General features: G+C 49.2%; 1 long non-coding RNA gene across 1 annotated transcript in view; it reads left to right on the top strand.

Annotated features, from left to right (window-relative positions):
* Positions 1-501: 501 nt before the first annotated feature.
* LOC125044593 overlaps positions 502-5,839 on the top strand; it is an 18,056-nt gene continuing 12,718 nt past the window's right edge. Inside the window, exon 1 of the long non-coding RNA XR_007116501.1 lies at positions 502-661. This is a non-coding gene — a long non-coding RNA (uncharacterized LOC125044593). The remainder of the gene's footprint in view (positions 662-5,839) is intronic.

The following is a 5,839-nucleotide window of genomic DNA, read 5'->3' as shown; positions in this document are numbered from 1 at the left end:
GTGCCCCGCCTGTGCCGCCTGGTAACCGAGAACTTCGGAATATGGTCTGTTCTCTGGTCTCTTGCTTTTTCGTTTTATCCTAAGTTATATTTCGCAATTCTCTCTCTCCTTTTGATTATTGTTACTCCGTTGGGTTGATATGTATTATGTAATTTTGTTTATTAGATTTTTTTAATGTCTGGGTTTATATGTGTTTTTTTCCAGATTCGAAACTCTCCTTTTTGGCAAGTCAGCCTAGGGCGGTCCGAGTCCCTTTTCTCTCTTTTCGTGTGCGTCGCTACTGTCCTTCTCTCTTCCACGTAATACTCTCTTACGGCGGCCTCTCTCTCTCTCTCTCTCTCTCTCTCTCTCTCTCTCTCTCTCTCTCTCTCTCTCTCTCTCTCTCTCTCTCTCTCTCTCTCTCTCTCTCTCTCTCTCTCTCTTCCCCGCGCTCTCCCCGCCTCGCTCTCTCTCCTACCTACGCTCTCTCTCACTCTCTCTCCCCCGCCAACGAGGGAGCCCGCGCGCGCACAGCTTCTCTGCCAAGTGTGAGAGTGACTCGTGGAAACTTCACCTCTCTCACCATTGCTCTTACTTCGACGTCCACAAACCACCAAAGTGTTTTCTGTGTGTGCCTCGTGCTCCCCTAAGGCCATGCCTAACAAGGGAAACAACAAACGACGTAAGTAACAGCCCCGTTGGCCGATGGTTTGAGGTTCTTTGCGCTCCGCCAGAGTGTGATCCCGGGAGTGTTTGTGCTGGCGCCGCCTGGGTGTCGTTGCGTGTGTGTGTGTGTGTGTGTGTGTATGTGTGTGCGTCTGTGTGTGTGTTTTATAGTATGTATGTAAGTGTGTGTGGCGGGACCAGAATCCCTCTTTTTCGTGTGGTCTTCTCTATTTTTCTGTAATTTTTTTTTTCCCCTGTTTGTCTGGACCTTTGTCATGCAACGCCTCCCGTCCGACATCGGTTCCCTTGAGGTTCCGCCCCTGTGATAAGCATCTCATCTGTTACGTGAAGCGACAAGCCACTAGAGCGCTTTGCAATTTGTCCTCCATTAAGTGGCACTTCTCTCTCTCGACAGACTGATTGGCCTCCGTCTGACTTTCATTTCGCCGGTGTATCGACTGATCACTCTTTTTCTGAATTATATATTATATTTGCTTATCACTACTCTATTCTAGGGGGAAAATACCCAGATCATTGAGACAGAGATAAGGTAAAGCTATTCTGATAATTTCGATTTACATTTTTAGACATTTTAAGAAAGTGTGGCATTCCGGTGAATCGTCTGTAGGCCGATAATACGAAGCGAGCGTGAAGGGAGAAAACAAAGGCCAAATCCACGCCGTGGAAGCCCCAGCGGAGTCGCCCGCGATTCCGCCCAAATTCCGAGATGAGGCTCGAAACGGCTGGCCTAGTTTCCGCTGCAACAAAGCCCACGGCCATGTGAGCGGAGACAGGCGGCGGGACATTAATTCCCGGAAAATAAAGGCAGATGCGACAAGGAGGATCAGCGGATGACTCACCCTTCGGTTACTCTTTGATAAAGGTCAAAGTTCAGAGTGCCTCAAACGGAAGGAGAGAAAGAGAGAGATAATGAGTAAAGATATGATGAGCGCTTACGAAAAAGACGAAAAGAAGGAAAGAAAACAAAAGTCCTCCAACGAATACCGCATACGACGGAGAGGATATCATATGGCCGGTGATGGTGTCTCTGAATCTCCCATGCAGGTCCTCGGGTGCCTGACGCGAGAGCTGGCGATCGGGACGGAGAGCAAGGGGATCGATAGGCGAGAGAATATGGATGGGGAAGCACGCCTCGTAACAACACTCGATATCCTTTGGCTCTCACACGGACCTACGCATCCTTGGCTGACTTGTTGCTTTTAGAACTCGTAACTTGTGTCTTGGTCGAGGTCGGCGTTGTGCCGGCTTCGGAATGCGTGTTCATACTATGTACATGCGATTTTTGTACATTGTTGTAGTATTTTCGTTTTTTTTTTTTTTTGTTTTTTTGTCTATAAGTGGGGGATTACGGAATGAAATGAATGGTGATGCATAGTGTAGTGATGAGTAGAGAGGAGGATGTTAATGGTAAGGATTAAAGCGGAGATGGAAGTCGGATGGGAGCCTGTTGTCATGGAAGTGGGGCGAAGAGAGGTCGACGCTGCTAGAGTGCGTAGTAAAAGATACCCGTCGTATTGGGGATGCTGAAAGTGGAGGCTGTGTAGTTCGCGTAATATGTTGAAGTGGCGTGGCTGATACAGAGGGAGTGAGAGGGAGAGGGAGAGAGGACGAGGGAGGGAAGAGGATGGAAGGAAGGGTGGGAGACGGAGTGAGAGAGAAGGTGGATTAAGGAAGGGGAGGGATGGAAGGAGAAGGGAGGGGAGAGAAGGGAAGGAGAGGGAAGGGGAGGGGAGGGGAGGGAAGGGAGCGAGAGAAAAGGTGGAAGAGGAAGAGGGAGAGGGAGAGTGAAAGGAAAAGAGAGAGAAGAGAAAGAAGAGAAGGGACGAACGAAAAGAGAGAGCAGAGAGAGGGAAGGAGAGAGAAAGGCCAAGCTAAAGGGGGCAGTGTAATAAAATAGACATGATTATGAGAGAGCGATAACGAGAGAGAGACTATGGGAGAGGAAAATAAACAAGGGAAGAGGGAGAAACAAGAAAATAAGAGAGGGAGAGGAGGGAAAGGGAGAGAGAGAGGAAGAAAAGGAAAGGGGGAGGGAGAATGAGAGTGCGAGTAAGACAGAAAGGGAGATATGGGCAAGGAGAATGAGTAAGTGAGTAAGTGAGTGAGTGAGAGAGAGAGAGAGAGAGAGAGGGAGAGAGAGAGAGAGAGAGAGAGAGAGAGAGAGAGAGAGAGAGAGAGAGAGAGAGAGAGAGAGAGAGAGAGAGAGAGAGAGAGGAAAACGGTAAGATGAGTGAGAGAGAAGAGAGAAGACAGAGGAGAGAGAGAAGAGACAAGTCAGAAGAGAGGAAAGAGAGAGAGGTCGACCACACTATAAAATCTGCCTAGGATATTTGATTTTACGAAGCTCGTTTGTTCCGAAACATTGTCTTACCTTCTTTAACAAACTTTAAGTTCGTAGACCGCCGAAATTTTGCTGTTAACCCTGCTGTTCCTCCTGGTCTAAGTTTCCACTCAAGTCGGCGCACATCCTGGAGCTCGTGTTGTTTCAGCTCATAAGCCCACAAAGGCCGTTTCGTGCTTCGATAAATTCCGAGGTTTAAAGTACCGGATATTACTCAGTTGTTCTAATTGGTCGTATTTACTGGCTATTTTCTTTGTGGGACGACTGCCTGTCCCTCATTTCGTCATGTTATTACTGCTGCAATATTACGATTACCGAGGTTTCTCCTACTGTTGCAGATGTTGCTTATATTAGCATTGTTATTGATGCTGCTGTTGGTTATTGCATCATTATTACTTTGACGGTGTGTGTGTGTGTGTGTGTGTGTGTGTGTGTGTGTGTGTGTGTGTGTGTGTGTGTGTGTGTGTGTGTGTGTGCGTGTGTGTGTGCGTGTGTGCGTGTGTGTGTGCGTGTGTGTGTGTGTGTATGTTTATATAAGTGTGTATGTGTGTGTGTGTGTGTGTGTGTGTCTGTGTGTGTATGTTTATATAAGTGTGTATGTGTGTGTGTGTGTGTGTGTGTGTGTGTGTCTGTGTGTGTATGTTTATATAAGTGTGTATGTGTGTGTGTGTGTGTGTGTGTGTGTGTGTGTGTGTGTGTGTGTGTGTGTGCGCGCGTGTGTGTGTGTATGTGTGCGTGTCTGTGTGTGTGTGTGCGTGTCTGTGTATGTGTGTGCTTGTCTGTGTGTGTGTGCGTGTGTGTGCGTGTGTCTGTATGTATGATTGAGTGTACTTGCATGTGTGTGTACTCTCAAACAATCGCCCAGCGAGACCGAGAGCGAGCAGAAGCCAAAATCCCAGGGGGGCGGCGGGCCCGAGGCGCGAGCGAGGAGGGGGGGGGGGAGGGGGCGGTAGTGAAAGGACACAAATCGGGAATAAACACCGCAGCTCCGGAGAGACTCTCGGGGGGAAGCTGCGGAAGAGAAAACATGAAAGAGAAAATATATAGAAGGAACACAGGAAGGGAAAGAGGTGGGAGGGGGGGGGGGCAGAGGGGGAGGGCAGTTTAAGATAAAGTGTCTTGAATTCCTTTTCCTCGGTGGAGGAAGGTCAGAGTAAGAGAAAGAAGAGAGATAGGGAGGGATAGAGAGAGAGAGAGAGAGAGAGAGAGAGAGAGAGAGAGAGAGAGAGAGGGAGGGAGGAAAAGAGAGAGAGAGAGAGAGAGAGAGAGAGAGAGAGAGAGAGAGAGAGAGAGAGAGAGAGAGAGAGAGAGGGGGGGGGGGGGTGGAGGGAGGGAGGGAGAGATAGGGAGGGAGGGGAGAGAGAGAGAGAGAGAGAGAGAGAGAGAGAGAGAGAGAGAGAGAGGAGAGAGAGAGAGAGAGAGAGAGAGATAGAGAGAGAGAGAGAGAGAGAGAGAAGGACAGAGATAGAAAGAGAGAGAGAAAGAGAAAGAGAAAGAGAAGGGACGGGAAAGAAACAACAGCGATAGGAGAGGTGCAGTACAGAAGAAGAGAAGTAATGAAGAGGGAGAAATAGAGTAAAACGTGAGGATAGTAAAAAGAGAGAGGGAGAGGGAAAAGAAGAAAAGATAAAAAGAGGGAAAGAGAGGAAGGGGGAGACAAAGAAAGAAAATTAAGAATCTGAGGAGATTGTACAGGCGGAAAACGTAAAGGCTCAGGCAAGACAAAGAGAATAAAGGAAAGTGGAAAGAGAGAGGGAGAGAAGAGAAGAAGAGAGAGAGAGAGAGAGAGAGAGAGAGAGAGAGAGAGAGAGAGAGAGAGAGAGAGAGAGAGAGAGAGAGAGAAGAGAGAGAAACAGACAGACAAACAGACTGACAGACAAACAAACAAACGTACAGAAATAAAAACCGAAAGAAAAACACAGAAAAAAGAGAGAAAAAAAAGATAAATAAACAAGACATTAAACCCTAAGAAGATGGGAGAAGACGGAGAGGATAACGCATGTGGAAGCGAAGGAGAAGAGAGAGAACCGAGGATCCAGAGAGTTTTATTAGACAATTTGGGGATGGAACGCCGCGCTAAGGACTCCCTGTGGGCGTGTGGACCGAACCGGTTGGAATGGGAATGGGCGTGTGGGCGTAGGAAGGAGGGCGTAAGCGAGGGAATGGGCGTGTGGATGTTGGGACGGTGTGTGGGCGTGGGGCAAGAGTGGAATGTGGGAGCGTAAGAACGGATGCGAGAGCTTAGTAACGGGCACGTAGGCGTGGGAAAAAATCGCGGGAACGGATGTGTGGGCGTAGGAGGGTCTCGGTGAGCGTAGGAAGGTCCGTATGGGCGCAGGAAGGTCCGTGTGGGTGTAGGAAGGTCCGTGTGGGTGTAGGAAGGTCCCTGTAGGTGTAGGAGGGTTTCTGTGGGCGCAGGAAGGTCCGTATGGGCGTAGGAACGTTCGTGTGGGTGTAGGAGGGTTTCTATGGGTGTAGGAAGGTCCGTGTGGGTGGAATTCGGGAGCGGGCCGAGAGGAAGAGTGAGGAGAGGGCGCGTTAGTACCTGGGGATCGCGTGGGCTTTGGGGTTTGCGTGCACGCCCATAAAAGTTCTTGGGTTAATATCGAGAGAAGTTAGGGTGATTATGGTGGAGGAATAGGAGAGAGGGGAAGGGAAGAGGAAAGAGGAGCGGGAAAAAAGAAGAGGAAAGGGGGATAGGGAAGGGAAGAGGAAAGAGGAGTGAGGAAGGAGGGATAGGAAAGGGAAGAAGGGAGGATGAAGAGGAAGGAGGGACGGGAAAGGGAAGAGGAAAGTGGAGAGGAAAGAAGGGTAGGGGAAGGAAGAGGAAAG

Source organism: Penaeus chinensis, chromosome 3 (genome assembly GCF_019202785.1).
Source record: "Penaeus chinensis breed Huanghai No. 1 chromosome 3, ASM1920278v2, whole genome shotgun sequence".
Taxonomy (NCBI): Eukaryota; Metazoa; Arthropoda; class Malacostraca; order Decapoda; family Penaeidae; genus Penaeus; species Penaeus chinensis.
Note: the sequence above shows the minus strand (reverse complement) of the source record. Positions and strands in the feature narration are given on the sequence as shown.